The sequence below is a fragment of the Crocuta crocuta genome, unplaced genomic scaffold (assembly GCF_008692635.1).
Source record: "Crocuta crocuta isolate KB4526 unplaced genomic scaffold, BGI_CrCroc_1.0 scaffold131, whole genome shotgun sequence".
Taxonomy (NCBI): domain Eukaryota; kingdom Metazoa; phylum Chordata; class Mammalia; order Carnivora; family Hyaenidae; genus Crocuta; species Crocuta crocuta.
Window position 1 is genome coordinate 2,833,029 of NW_027528977.1, and position 16,564 is coordinate 2,849,592.

General features: G+C 33.9%; 1 long non-coding RNA gene across 5 annotated transcripts in view; it reads right to left on the reverse strand.

Annotated features, from left to right (window-relative positions):
• The window catches only part of LOC144225862 (uncharacterized), a 207,766-nt gene that overhangs the window by 148,999 nt on the left and 42,203 nt on the right, over window positions 1–16,564 (reverse strand). For all 5 annotated transcript variants that reach the window (XR_013333442.1, XR_013333438.1, XR_013333441.1 and 2 more), the window contains exon 2: window positions 3,874–4,070. This is a non-coding gene — a long non-coding RNA (uncharacterized LOC144225862). The remainder of the gene's footprint in view (window positions 1–3,873; window positions 4,071–16,564) is intronic.

The window sequence follows — 16,564 nt, forward strand, 5'->3', positions numbered from 1 at the left end:
TATTTGTATGGATCATTTACTAGTCTATAACTGTACCTTTGAGCACTCAATAAAACCTTTAATCAATCAAACATACTCCTTAGCAATATACCCAGTGCAAAATGGTTTATCATAACACTCCTGCAACTTAAGCACATATTTAAGGAGGCCCTCATGTTTTGAAAACAGATTCAAAAAGCCTGATTACTAGAAAAGTATCATGTCATTATTCTAATACTGATGTGATAGGATTCATTTCTCACTAATGAGAAATGTGATTGTGCTAGAGCTGGTAATTAGAAACAAATGCCCAATGGTTAGATTTTAGGTGTGAGAAATCACAGACGTAGGAGAAAATTCTCAAGCTCCTTTTATTCAAGTTGAAGCTCAGTAAATTATTAAAATGATGAACATCTTTGTTTTTCATATATGACAGGTGAAATATGCCAAATCTGAGAAAATATATTTGTGTGAAGTGACAGGATTACTGTAAGTTAACATTTTCAAAGAAATATACTTTGCAGAGTAATTGCAGACTTCTTCCCTGGAATTATTATATAGTATTCTTTTGTTCCAGCAAGTACCAATACCCTAGGGCCTATGTCATTGGCTTCCTTGTTAACTTATTTTGTGTTGCAAATCTCATGTTAGCTGTGAATTCAGGTACATTTTTTCCCCTAAGCACTATAAGCTTTATAAAATGAGTTATAATTCAGATTTCTTAACATATATTGAATGCTTTCAATTTGACTTTCAACAGATCCAGAAAGACATTTCATTTGTTTAAACTTGTTTATGAAAATAAATAAGCCTATAGCCTTTAAATAGCACACTCAAATTTAAATAATTTGTCATCAGAATTTGTATTATTATTGTCAGTACAATAGTGTTGTGTTTAGAAAAGATGGTTTTCTCAAATATCAGATAATACCCAATCTAAAGTATCTACTTCACCCCAGTTCTAAATAGACACACTGCCAGATTAAGCCAATAGTGTGATTCATTTGGGTTATATCCATGATTATTTTTTATTCCTTTAGCAAGTGAAAACTAAGCATTTGGCAACTTGCTAATACAGGAGCATACATCTGCTTGGATTTGTTGTTCCTTTTCAACAAAGACAATTTGAAATCTTCGGCTTAAAATAAAACTTTAGGGGCGCCAGGGTAGCTCAGTAGGTTAAAGCATCCCACGTTGGCCCCGGTCTGTGGGTTTGGGCTCCGCATTGGGCTCTATGCTGACAGCTCAGAGCCTGGAGCCTGCTTCAGATTCTGTGTCTCCTTCTCTCTATGCCCCTCCCCTGCTTGTGCTCTCTCTTTCTCTCAAAAATAAATAAACCTTAAACAAAATTAAATAAATTTTAAACCAAATTGGAGAAGAGAATCAAGTAAACAATATCATTTTCTGTAATCACTATTTTCTTTGAAGAGTTTACTTTGGAGTCTGTTGCTCTATAAAATGTACACATAACCATTTTGTCCTAATTATCTTTAGTCTATTTCATATACTATTTAGTCAATAAGGTATTTCAAAGAATGTTTGGAAAGTGCATTAAACATGTCTCAAGTGAGGGGAAATCATGGAAAATCAAAAACAATTTAATAAATACAATTTTATCAGATTTTTAAAAATGTTTAGTTTTGAGAACGCCCACACATATGTGCGCATGCGTACGAGTGGGAGCCGAGCAGAAAGGGAGACAGAATCCCAAGCAGGTTCCACACTGTCAGTGAAGAGCGTTACATCGGGTTCAAACTCACAAACTGTGAGATCATGACCTGAGCAGAAATTAAGAAAGATGCTTAATGCCTAATTGACTAGCCATCTAGGTATCCTGACAATTGTATCAGTTTTTAAGAATTATTACATTTTAGGGGCGCCTGGGTGGCTCGGTCGGTTAAGTGTCCGACTTTGGCTCAGGTCATGATCTCACGGTTCTTGCGTTCATTGGGCTCTGTGCTGACAGCCAGCTCAGAGCCTGGAGCCTGCTTCAGATTCTGAGTCTCCCTCTCTCTCTGACCCTCCGCTGCTCATGCTGCCTCTCTTTCTTTCTCTCAGAAAGAAATAAAAAACATTAAAAAAATTTTTTTAAAGAATTATTACGTTTTATTGATATGGAATATTTTTAAGGTTATCAAATGATTTGAAGCTTGAAAAATTCTTACAGTGTTGATGTATTGGGCTGAATTAATCTAAAATAAATCTAAAATTAGAGCTCCTGGGTGGCTCAGGTGGTAAAGCGTCCAGATCTTGATTTTGGCTCAGGTCATGATCTCACTGTTGGTGAGGTCAAGCCCTGAATCATGCTCTCTGCTGATAGCATGGGGCCTGCTTGGGATTCTTTCTCTCCCTCTCTGTCTCTGCCCCACCCCTGTTTGTGTGCGCTCTCTCTCTCTCTCTCTCATAAACATTTAAAAAATAGAATAACCTAATATTTGAAAATAATTTGAAATTCAATGTAGACAAATTATTAGATTTAGTATTTTTAAAGTCAAATAAGCTTATTTTTGTAGTTTGCTTACATAAGTAGGGTATTCAACTACATGTTAGTGCAGTCATGGTTTAACTTGAAGATTCTCCAAAAATATAAATGAACTAGTAATGTCAATTAACATCGAGAAAGTCATTTATTTGTTCTGTCATATAGAGATTTGACCTGAATTTGTCATCTCTTTTTCCACAATCTATTTGAAGACTTTTAAATAATCTAAAGTACTCACTAATAAGAAATTTAATAAGTTTAAATTCCTTTTTTGATTTTTAGAATTTCTCTGCACTAAAAGTAGCTTTAAAATTAGTGCTTTGTTTAATAGTGTGTTTTATCTTAACCTCTTGAGCTTTGAAATTATTTATCAGAAATCCTCATGGCCAGAGATATTCATTTTAAGAGAAAAAAAGATGGTCCTCACTAAGATCTTAGAAAAAGTGACTCCAGCTAGAAAAATTGATTTAAAATACTAGAAGACTATCACATAATTCTCTTACTTGTTTTTCATTTGCCCTCTATATTTTTTAGTTCCAAATACTATGAAGAAGAGGAAGGAAGCCCAGTTAGGTTCCCAAACTTAAATATAAATATTATATAAGACACAAATAATAAATGTATAAAATATGTACATACAAAAATGAATGAGGCTATATATTATCATTATAGAGAAATTTAAAGAAAAAAGTTCTGGAGGAAATCAAAGTAAAATAGAAATATTAATTATCATAAAGTCAATGATATGGCTTTGCCATTTTTGAACAGTATATGAATAATTAGTTGGCATGCAACATGAAAACTAAGAAGTAAGTTAATCTTTCTACTACTTTCCTCACTATTTCTTTACTCTCATTTTCTATATAAAAATGACAATTGTCTCCAAAATAAACTTTATTTTAGATTTCAAAGCTACTCCTTATCCATAGATTTCATCATTTTGAATAAAAGTGATTTTTTACCCTAGGAAATAAAGAAAACTAATTTAATTTTCATGAAAGCAAAATTGAGAAATTTTATTCATTCAAAATTTTAAATTTTGAATGGTCTATAATGAAAACTTATTGCTTGAATGGCTTATTATGAGAACTAATGTTCCTTTAATCTTAAAATGCCAAGTAGCTCAGAAATATCTTATTAGTCATGTATACAGTTATTCTTCAAGGTAGACCATTATCTCTGATAGTTAAATAAACAGTAGCACCATAAAAAATAAAGTATATGCGCATACTTGTTTTTGAGGTTCACTCAGAAATTGTTACACGCATGGCTAGTGCTACACTTCTGCACAGGTGTATAGTACAGGTTAATGAACAACCCTATATTGTAAATTTTAATTCAAGTGTGAATAAAGAAGCCTGCTTTTGTTTTAAACACTTTTTGCACAGCACTTCAGTTTCTCTTGGCCTCACCCGTCTCCAGTTGGGGCCACTTTTTCTGTTTTAGTTACCACTGCGAGGACCAACCATGCATGGGATTCTCATAACCTGAGGCAGGCACAACAGAGTCGCTCCTTGTCTGGGTGCCAAGATGTTGCTCTTCCACTGATTCTTGTCCCAAAGCTTTCTTTTTGCCCCAGAGGGTTGTGACTTCTCAGGACCTGTTTGTGCTTGTGAAGGAAAAAAAAAATGTAAGTGCTATGGAGTCACGGACATTCTGCTGTTTAGATCAGGATGGTTGGTGGATGAATGCCTTCTCTTCCATCCTCCTCTGCCTTACCATGGACTCCTTGGAACCAGGGATTTTGTAGCCTTTCAGGAGAGTCTACTGAGAACACACAATCATTTGCACTTGGTTTCCAGTAGTAGTAACTTAGTACCACATCCTCTTATTGACTCCCCACCTTGTTTCACTTTTTCTTACTTCTGCCTTGCTGGTATCATACTTCCTAATAAAGTAATAGCACCTAAGCTTATGCTTCAGTTCTAATTTCCAGTGGGGCCAAAAATTAGGTTCTCAAAGCCCTTTTTCTATTCAAACATTGTCTTTCCAGGAACAGTATTCCCAGAGTAGAAATTTAAAGTTCAAGGCTTGCCGTGATGCTACAGCAACATCAACACTATATAACTAATAGAACCAGTATCTTAGCATCAATTACTGCAGAAAATTATGACTTCAATTGCAAACAGTTTCTGTTTCTATATATTTAGAATTTTGAGATGTATTCACTTTGGTATCATTTTAATGCTAGACATCTTATTATATATTTGGAGCAAAAAGTCATCCCTCTACCTCATTAAAGAGACGACTTAAACATTTTCAACACATAATTGCATGAAGTCTTCAAAAGAAATGAAAATTATTTGGAAATCATATTTTTGAAGTAACAGTGATATGAAATAAGTTTAAAGAAACTTCTCAGGATTAAATTAGTAAGTACATTCAGCATTATAATACATAATGACATTAATCTTTAGAACTGTTAATACTTGGGCAAATAAACTTTAAAAAATAGTGTTAGTCAACATTGGTAAATTTTGTAATAAATCACTTGTGTATAAAATATTCAGCATATGTTGGACTGTGCAAACTGGCAACTGCCCAAAGTAAAAATTGCCAAATGTTTTAGGTTATTTCCTTTAATTAATACCAATATTGGTATTGATGTTTATGTATGCCTACAAACCTGCAGGAATAAGTGCAAACTCATTTCATTTCAAAGAAATGTTCTATTGTGTCTGTAGAATTCTGGAATTTAAATGCAAACCTCTGTAGTTAAACAACTATGTTTCTGATTACAGAGCTTTCCCATGTCATGTGTGCATACATTAAAAAAAAATCAATATAAAACTCTTTCTTTGTGGTCAAATAAGAAAGAGTAAATTAATTTTGCCTTTGAATTATGTTGAATTGAATTATACAAGAAAATCTTGGCAATGCTCCTTCTTTTAATTAATGTTTTGTCAGATCATCAATCTTACTTTCTCCCTGTGTGCTAATACTCAATTTGTTTAGTATTTACTTTAGCCCATATCTCTTTCCTAAAGAATTCTTATCTAGTTAGTTAAGATGTCTCTAAGCAGCAGGCCAAAAGCAATGGGGATAATTTCCCATCATATTGAACTACAAAATGAAGTGCCTAGTTCTCCATCCTGAAATTCATAGTGCTTTTTTAACAAATCAGGTTGGAAGCCTAAACACAAATTTTGCAGTAAATACAATCTGTGGCACAGTAAAGCCAGTTGTTTAGAATAATAATAATCTTAATACAATAAAAATGGGTTTAACAGTAGCTTTACACCTTTGATGCAATATTATTTTTCTTTCAGAAATACAGGCTGAGATGATTATTTCTCAATTTGATCACAAAAATGGAAAGAAAAAACAACCCCAGTGTATTTTATCCTCTCTGATCATTGGCTCTGCCCATTTCAGAAGCTTTACGCTGAAGATATCAGAAGGTGCAATTACCTCATGGATCAGTGACTACTAAGCTGATATGTCATTGATTTTCTAAACCATGGGGTGAGGCGAGCATAGCTGAAGTGGATCAAAATGTCTCAACCCTGTTACAAGGTCTTTTTCCCCATGTCTTTGTGGCATCTATTCAGGGAAGAATCAATCTGGTAGGAAGGATCTTGGTAATATTTAGTCTACACCAACCAGAGAGAAAAGATTTCATTTTAAGAATGAATTCTTATATACAATTGTAATTCTTTTTACTTCAATTGCATAGATAATTAGTAAATGATATTGACAAAGACTTAGGCATGAGAGGCTGCAAATAAAAATGAATGAATTGAGAAGAAAATATATTCTTGGTCTCTCAATTAAAAATCAGGAATTCAATGAATCAAACATCAAAAATTCCAAATTGATTTAGTATTTGGACACTCACACTTTGTACACTAATCTTTAGAAGAGATTTAACTCATCAATTTCATATATTGACACAGACACACAAATAAGAACAGCAAAATGAGGATAATTCAGAAGAGAAACAAATTTAGACAGATTTTTAAATAGATCAGAATAAAAGGGGATTATGGCAAATACTGTGAAAAGGATCATCAAAGGGGCTGGATCCAAGAGCTGAAAGTAGTTTGTTTAGTATTTACTTAAGCCCATTATCTCTTTCCTAAAGAATTCTTATCTAGTTAGTTTCAGATCTCTGCTTCTCTGGCTTTGAGAGTTCATTGGTAAACCATTCAGAATTATAAACCTGTCACACACACAAAAGCCTTTTTGGAGGCATCCAGCAGTAGTGAATGAATGATTATATCATTGACCCATTTTTATCTCTCCTATGTTAATATTATTTGCTCATTATCACAAGGATAGTTTAAAAGCAAAGCTTATCTGAAAAAGAAAGAAAAAGGAAGGAAGAAGAATGGTAAAAAGAGAAACAATATTCATATTTATCTCATGAAAATAGTTTTTTGGGGAAATTTTCCCTAACAAAGATTGTACCTATTGAACAAATACTTCATAATCAGCACAGCTAACCTTAAAGTAACCATTTTAGCACTTCTGATAGAAGGAATATGATTAAGTTTAGGCCATCTTTCCTTAAGAGGAAAAATGGGTAACATTTTGTTGAGAAGATTTTATTTAAACATTTACTTATTAAACATTTATTTAAGAATTATTATTCACAGTGGAAAACAGAAAAGACTAGAACCAGACTATGTGGGTTTGAAACCCAGTTCAAACACTTGCTAATCATGTGAATTTTCCAAGTTACTCAATCCTTTTGTGTAAACTCCCTCACCACAAAATAGGGATGATATTTTTAATTTCGCACATAATTGCTGTGAGTGCTGAGTTGTAGCTGTCTCAGAACAGTGTTGCTATAGAACATGCACTATATAAGTTTTTATCAGTTGTTTTTATTATTTTAATGAAATAGTAATAACTCAAATAGAAACTCTATAAACTTGGTATTGTCTGCTTGAAGAATTTTTCTTCCCTCAGATTCTGAGACACAAGCAAACCCCCTGTGTTTGTCTTCATTCTCATATGTACTGTTTCCACCTCTTGAGACTTCCCCAAACCTACTAATAATCCTCCTCTTGGTTTGGGCCATTTCTGAGCTTACTTTCCCTCTGTCACAAAACCTTTACCTCCAAAGGGCTTCAGTGTATGTACATCATGGCATGAGTGGGGTCTTCTGGTTTTTGTCCATCATGCCTTTTGGCATTGTCTGCTTAAGCTGGAAGCCTCACATGGGTTAGCCTTTACTAAACACAAGTGTTTACTACCTGCCTTAATGCAGCCAGCAAAGGCATTCCCTCTGGCTGTGTTAAGCTTCTTGATAGACTGGTGTTGCTTAAAATCACTTTATTTTTTTTTTTAATTCAAAAACAATTTTTTTAATAGTGTACTTATTTTTGAGACAGAGAGAGAGACAGAACATGAGTGGGACACGGGCAGAGAGAGAGAGGAAGACAGAATCTGAAACAGGCTCCAAGCCCTGAGCTGTCAGCACAGAACCTGATGTGGGGCTTAAACCCACAAACTGTGAGATCATGACCTGAGCCGAAGTCAGACACTTAACCAACTGAGCCACCCTGGTGCCCCAGCTTCAGGTCACTTTAGAAGCATGTGTCTGGATTCCACATTTTGGTCTGGGAAAGCTCCCTGGTTGATCCCCAACCCTTCCAAAAACAGTACCTGCCAGAGAGTTGGTCCTTAATAAACACTTTTTAAAAAATTAGAAGGGATAATGTGGAGATAATGTTTTAGATTCTATCTTTGAATGCTAAATATTTAGATAAAACTATTATAGGAGGGTTTTAATTCAAAATAATACAAAAATCAATAAAATTTTAAATAACATATGTGTGTCTTAATTTGGAAAATTGGCTTCTTAAATAATTTTTCAAGGGTTTTAATAAGCAAATATACTAAGTTAATATTACAACTTATATTATCATTGTTCTGACTTAGAAAAGTAATGATTTTTGTGTTTCTCTACACATGACTGAAACTAAATAAACTGAATTTTATAACATTTTCTTTCCCATTCTTGAGAATCTCAGGAACTATTTTAGTGTCAGAGTTGAATGACCAGTGAAGTATCCCTCTGTTATTTTATCAGTTTTAAAAGAATTAGCAATGGTATTTAAAACAGAGTACAGAGGTGCTTAAAACTCAATTGGTTGAGGACCTGACTCTTGATTTCAGGTCAGGTCACAATCCTAGGGTTGTGGGATTGAGCCCTGCATGGACTCTGCACTGATCATGGAGCCTGCCTAAGATTCTCTCTCTTCTTCTGTCCCTCTCCTTTGCACGCTCTCTCTCTCCCTCTCAAAAAAACCCAACAGCCAAACAACAACATAAATAAAAAACAAACTCATATTTGAGTAAAAAAATAATGGAGGAAAATATTATCATACAATACAGAAAATCTTTATTCTTATAACAGACATTAATTCCTGCCATCTCATCTTACATATCTAAGAATCTATGCCTTTCTCCCACTACATTAATTTTCTTGTTATATACCCTTCTTTGTGAGAAAACTAGAATTTCAACCAAATACAAATATGGTTGAAAATTAGGTTTTCAAGCTAGCATCATATCAGAAAGTAAAATAAATGTGTAAAAGCACTGTCCATGTGGAGAATTTTCACTAATCTTCATCTTGCCTAGAAAAGTCCCAACAACTATTCTTTTTTAGGAGCTGGTATAAAATTGACCTTTCATAACAAAATGTGCCAAAAATCAATAAAACGTGTCAGCATCTATCTATATTGGTATATAATACTGAAATATGTGCATCTCCTGCATTTGAAATTTAATACTGTCCATTCCTTGCATTTTCATTTACTCTGTAAAAATGTAATAGATTATTCACACACTTTCTAAGATAGCCTTTATAATGTAATGCTAATTCACTGCATTCAATATGGCTTAGTACTGCAATTATAATAATGGCAGTAATTTGTACATCTATTCTCTATTGTCCTTGAGAGTCTAGAGGTATGCTCATTTGTCCAGACTTTTCCATGGAATGAGCATGGCAGTTCACTTAAATTCTTCAGGGGCATACCTTCTCTCACTTGGTAGTTAATTCAACATGTGCAGAGGAATCATACAATGAGATACTTGAGGTCCATTTTCCTCTCGCTACTAGAAAATCTATAGGTGAGGGACTGTACTTATATCAAGATATGTAACACATAAGAATACAATTAGCTTTACATGACTGTAGCCTGAAATAGACTGCACTTTTTGAAAACAGCAGAACAAATAACAAAAAAAAAAAACCACTTTTATTTTTCTACACATTTAATGAGAGCTTTCGGACTGTTTTGAATTCGTAATGCAAAAAGTAAATTAACTGCACCTACCTGATAAAATGTTCTATTAAAAGTGGTTAAAGGATGCATATGTTTGTTTCTCATTGGGATAAAGATTAAATTGCAAAACTGTTAAGTATATACTACAGTTGAACAAATAAGTACATCTTAGATAATGAGAGTCTGGTTTCTTAGAGAAAGAAGTGACCAGGAAAGGAGGAAGGCTAGATGAATGCAACAATGTTGCCTTTAATGGAGGTATCAATGTGAACTTATGGTTTTAAAATATATATCCAGATAGATTCAGAAATAGATATGCCTGTATATAAGAGTTAGTATACATACATATATTTCTAAGCCCTGTTGCTGACAGGGCCTATAAATAATAGCCAAATTTGAAAAACTATAACTGACAAAATAACAACAGTATTGGAATATAACCCATAGAATAAAATATAAATTCGTGAGTCCATACTCATGTAAATAAATTACTGAACGAATAAAGAAAGGGGAGAAGAAAAACAGTTCTTCCTTAATAATAATTATTGCCGGCAAGACCCAGTGATGGAAACTAAAATTACTGAAAAAGCAAAAGGATATTTGTATAGTCTCAAAGTGTCTCCCCCAATACATTTATTAATGACACAGAAGGAAAATACTAATTTTACAATGGAGTTTCTAGCAGATACACCCTTTATCAAGGGAAGAAGGTTAACATTACCAGTAATAAGATACATTAACATCATGTATCCCCAGAAATGAGCCAATGAGAAAGGTACATCACTTCTGTGACAGTTTTGTCCAATAATGCATAATCTGATTCTAATCATAAAAAAAAAAATTAGACAATTCCACAATTCTCCCACTTGCAGCACCTCATAACCACCATTGTATTCTCTTTTCACAAGTACACCTTTTTTGGACTCTACATATAAGTAATTATCTTGCAGTATGTGTCTTTCTCTATTAAAAGATGACTAAGTTCTGAAGTTCTTTTTTTTTTTAATTTTTAATGTTTTATTTATTTCAGAGAGAGAGAGACACAGTATGAACAGGGGAGGGCCCAAGACAGAGGGAGACACAGAATCTGAAGCAGGCTCCAGGCTCCAAACTAGCTGTCAGCATAGAGCCCGATGCGGGGCTCAAACGCACGAACCTGATATCATGACCTGAGCCGATCGGACGCTTAACCGACTGAGCCACCCAGGCGCCCCTTAAGTTCTGAAGTTCTAATGCATAAAATTTTTATAATAGTCAACAATACTGTATTATATACCTCAAAGTTGCTAAGAGACCAGATATTAAGTGTTCTCACTACCAAAGAGAAATTAAGGAGGCACCTAGATGGCTCAGTCAGTTAAGCGTCTGACTCTTTATTTTGGCTCAGGACATAATCTCACAGTTGTGAGATTGAGCCCCCCCATCGGTCTATGCACTGAGCATGGAGCCTGCTTGGGCTTTTCTCTCTCTCCCTCTCTCTCTGCTCCTCCCCAGCTTACATGGATGCTCTCCCTATCAAAAGTAAATACATAAACTTTAAAAGAAAAAAAAGTAAAGCCATTATAAATGATGTGACGTGATAGAGCTGTTAGCTATCTCTATGATGCTAATCATATTGTAATATATAGCTGTATAAAATCAACAAGTTGTATACTTTAAATGTATACAATATTATATGCCTGTTATATCTCAAAAAATAAAAAAAAACATATTAGACAACTTGAAATTAAGGGATATTCTAAAAAAGAATCGACCAAGGCTTTTCGTAAGTGTCAAGGCTATTAAAGAGAAGGAAAGATCCCAAAACTATCACTGATTAGAGGAAACTAAGGACAGCAATTAAGTGTAATGTAGGTTCATGGAATGGTTTCTGGAACAAAAACAAAAGGACATTAATGATACATCTGGAGAAATCTTAATTACACCTTTAACCTAGATAACAGAATTATCTGAACATTAATTTCTTAGTTTGAATAATTGTACCATGGTTTTTCCACATGCTAACATAAGAGAAATCTGGTGAAGTGCATATGGGAATACTCTGTGCTATTTGTGCATTTTTCTATAAGTATAAAATTATATTTTAAAAAATAGAGGGGTGCCTGGGTGGCTCAGTCGGTTGAGGATCTAACCTTGGCTCAGGTCATGATCTCACATTCGTGAGTTCTGACCCCGCATTGGACTCAGAGCCTGGAGCCTACTTAATATTCTGTGTCTCCCTCTTTCTCTTCCCCTCCCTACTCACGGTCTGTCTCTCTCTGTCTCTCAGAAAAGAAAAGAAAACGTCAAAAAAAAAATCAGAAATAAAAAAAGAAAATAGATAAAAGATAAGAATGGAGATAAAAATAATGGAGGCTGATTGCAAGTCCAGTAAGTCTTACTTCAATATTTATTCTCAAAATTGGCTGTACTAACCTACAAGAATAAACTGAGACCTCATTTGCATGGTTAATTTTCATTTAGGCAGGATTTCAATTTTGGGATGTCACAGGTTAACTCTATACTAAAGGTAAACTGGGAAGAACAAAGGAGAGGAAATCAAAAGGAGAGGATTTTTTTTTAATATCCTACCACCCAAAACAAGGGACTGCTGACTATGTCACATGTAAACATATTTTATTTGTAGGGTTAGGAGCTTATTAGGTAGGGCATAACAAATAATGCTATCTTTGTTACTGTCAGAAACAAACTGAAAATCTGCTCTCTCTCTTGAATATGTAATTTCATTTTTACTAGTTAAGTGAATTTATTATAAATTGTGACTGAAGTTTTTATAGCAAATCTCAAGTATCTTTGATAACTTTCTTGAAAGTAAAGTAATATTACTTAGCATTTATAAATCTTATTTCACATATCTTTTCAAAACATTAAATGTTTAACATTACATTTTTATATATTAACCCCTAAAGAGCAAAAAATAAACACACTAAGGCAGAAATCTTAAAATATCTGTAGTCTCAGAAAAGATGGTGTTCTATTTCTAAAAGAGAATAAAATTTACTTTTCTCTTTAGCTTCTTCTATTTCTCCCTACCATGTTATTTTTCAACAGAGTTATGTGAAGACATATATTTCATTACTGTATTCCCATTATTTTGGAGTATTGATAATTAATAATAATTATTGCCACAAAGCAGACAATTCTTTAGTGATGATTCTAATGCAATATGTCTATGAAGTGTGGAATTACAACCAAATTATTTTCTTCAGGTATGTATTTTTAGATACGAAGGCACAGAGATTTCACTATGGAAAAATGAATGAGAAATATTTCATCCTCATAACAAAAACATCCAATTACTGTAGTTCTCTACTAAATGCCTTTTATTCATAATGAAAGAAAAAGTGGGTCAATATAATACTCAAGTAAGATTAATAGCTTAGTGATTTAAAAATACTTTGAATATATAAATAGCTCTTCAAATATCAAATATTAAAACATATATTATACTTTTACCCATGTATAATCTGTAACAAATATATACCAATATTTAGATAGAATAAGAGAAAACTGTTTCAATGTCAAGAGATCTTACAGTGAAGATTCTTAAGGAGGGAAGTGGATAATCAAATGATAACCGGCACACAAAATAATCCTAACTTAATATTAAAATTACATGATGACACAATGACCGAATTCAATATTAAATTTACATTAAATTTCATGATGCTTAAGAAAATTCTGAAAATTATTTGGTCACAGCTGGGGGTGGGGGTGAAAGTTTCCATCATTCTCTTGATTTGTTACCTACTTCAGGAAATGTCACTCAATATCCATTTAACCCTATGTCCTGATGGTTTCTACCATAGAAGTTGGAAACAGGGCTACCAGCATTTCCCAATCAACATTTCAGTTAGGAAATGTTCCACATAAGTGGAAATAAACTTGTGTTCTAGCCTCCTCCCTCCTATCTGAGAAGTGGGTGTGATGCCTACATATTCAGCAGCTATCTTGTGAACATGAGGATGAAAACATTATCTGAAGAGAATACAACAGAATGCAGGAAGTAGTTTAGTCTTTAAAATCATCATTATGTTGCCACAAACCCTAGGCTGTGACATTACTGATGTTTGTCAGAAAAAAATTCCTTGATTAAGTCAACAGAATATATTTTTTCATCCCTTACACCTGATTGTAATTCTCCCTGATGAACATGGCTTTGGGTGAGAGAAAGCCCATGTCTGATTCATCTCTGTTTCACCATCGTGGGCAGAGAGAAGCTATGCAAGCATTTCTAAATGACTGGCAATGAGGATGTTGGCCACAGAGAGACAATGAGATTTCATAGCATATGGATAGATGATCAACAACAACAAAAAAAACCCAGGGTAATTGGAGGAGAAAACTGTCAGTCAGGAAGCACACATTAGGAAAACTTGTTAACAAGTGAAATTGCACCAAATACTTCTCTGGGACTCCAAACAAGACAACAGTCACTAATGTAACAGAATATTATAGTACAGGGCTCTTCTAGGGGAACAGAAAACCAAGCCTTTTACCTATTGAGAATTTAAGCACAGGAATAAATTAGGGAACATGAATCATTCCACATTTATTTGGCACTATATTATTAGCACCATGCTATATCAAGGGTCACCAACCCAAGGCCACAAAGCCTGTTTCAGTAAGTAAAGTTTTATTGGGATATAACCATGTTCATTTCTTTACTTATTGCTTATGGCTGTTTCAATTCTACCACAGCAGGTCTGCGTAGTTATAATAGAGATCTTGTGGCCCATGAAGACTAAAATGCTGTGTACTATCTGTTCTTTTTATGTTTTTTTTAAAATGCTTATTTTTGAGAGAGAGAGAGAGAGAGGGAGGGAACGAGCAGGGAAGGGGCAGAAAAAGAGGGCAGCACAGAATCCAAAGCAGATTCGAGGCTCTGAGCTGTCAGCAGAGTCCAACATGGGGGTCGAACTCACAAAATGTGATATCATGACCTGAGCCTAAGTCAGACATTTAACCAACTGAGCCACCCAGGTGCCCTTGTCTTTTCCTTTAGAAACAGTTTGCCAACCACTGAGCTACAGAACAGGAGTGGGGGGAAAATGGAGAAGGAATGATTCTATTTCTCAAGGAGTTTAAGTATAGAGTGGTAGGCAAAAACACCAGCAATCAATTGCGATACAGTTAGCTATGCTAAGATGCTAAGATGGATATATATTCATGAATGCTATAAGAACACAGGCAAAAAGTACTATGTCAATCTGGGATTTAACAAAGGATGCCCGGTACAGAAGTCTACTGACCTAACAGGAAAATAATAATCCTAGAAGAGGGGGAAAGTGAGTAACTTGGGGAGAGAGAACATGAGCAAAGAGGCATAAACAGAATAGACTGAAAGGGAAAGTATAAGCCTTTGTTATTTCTGCGTGGAAATTGTGAAGTGTCAAATATGAGATGACGACGGAGATGGAAACAGGGGCTGTGCCCCTCTCGAGCCCTATATAGTTATGCCTAGAAACTAGAAATTCATCCTGAAAGTAATGTGAACCAGTGAAGGATTTGATAAAAATTTGTCTACAGAGTAAATTATTATTATTATTTTTTAGAGGGTGCATAGTCAAGTTAAAAGATAGGGAAAGGAACTGTGAAAGTGCGAGAGTTTATGGCTAAATTTTGTTTCTTACTATCTTCTTTTTTCACCTCCTTATTCATCTTTGCATCCCAAACACCCAACACTACATTGCACAAATTAGAAACACAATACTTTAAATACTATGTAAACAGGAAGCACTGAGAAAAGTAGTTTTAAAAAGTTTTGTTTAGTTGAAAATAGTACAAATTGAAGAAATAATGTGGCACTCTGAATGTCAGAAAAAAAGCAAGTTTAAGTTTTTAAGTATTGTTCTTGGTAAAACAGTGGCTATGTGATTACTTGTAGGTGGTACTTTCCCACCAGGGCCTGAAATATAATGTGATAGCTGTTATGATCCCCCATTAAAAAGCTTATTATTCTCAATATCTATAGTAGGAAATATTGATATAACATAAAGTGAGTTGTTATTTTCCAAGTCACATTTGGAAGTGGAAACTAGGAATGTGAACTTATTTTGCTACTCTAAATATCTGAATCATACTTCTTAGTATTTAGTGAAACAAACTGGACTGTAAGGAAGAATCAGCTAAAATAACATCATATCCTTGGAAGATTTACATTCAACGTAAAACAAATATAATGAAAGAAAAAGAAAAAAAAAAAGCAGTGTTATTCAATATCAGTTGAGGAAACTGTCCTTTCTCCATTATGTGCTCTTGATAAATGTATAGCCATATACATATATTGACCATAAATGTATGGATTTGTTTTTATTCTATTCTGTTCCATTGATCTATGTGTTTGTTTTTATGTTACCTGTTTTGATTACTATAGCTTTGTAGTATATTTTGAAATCAGGTGGTATGATGTCTCCAACTTTGTGTGTTTCTCAGTGTTCCCTTGGGTATTTGAGGTCTTTTGTAGTTCCATATGTATTTTAGGATTTTTTTTTTTCTATTTCTGTGAAAAACACCATGGGAATTTTGGTTAGGATTACACAGAATCTGTAGATTGCTTTGGACAGTATGGACATTTTAACAAATATTAATTCTCCCAATCCATGAACACGAGATACCTTTCCATCTATTCTGTCATCTTTAATTTCTTGCATCAGTGTTTTACAGTTTTCAAAAGTACAGATTTTTACACCCTTAGTGAGATTTATTTCTAAGTATTTTATTTATTTTTAATGCTATTATAAATGTAGTTGTTTTCTTTTTCAGATTTTGCTATTAGTGTATAGAAATGCAACTGATTTTTGCATGCTGACACTGTATACTACACATTTACTGCATTTATTAGTTCTAACATTTTTTG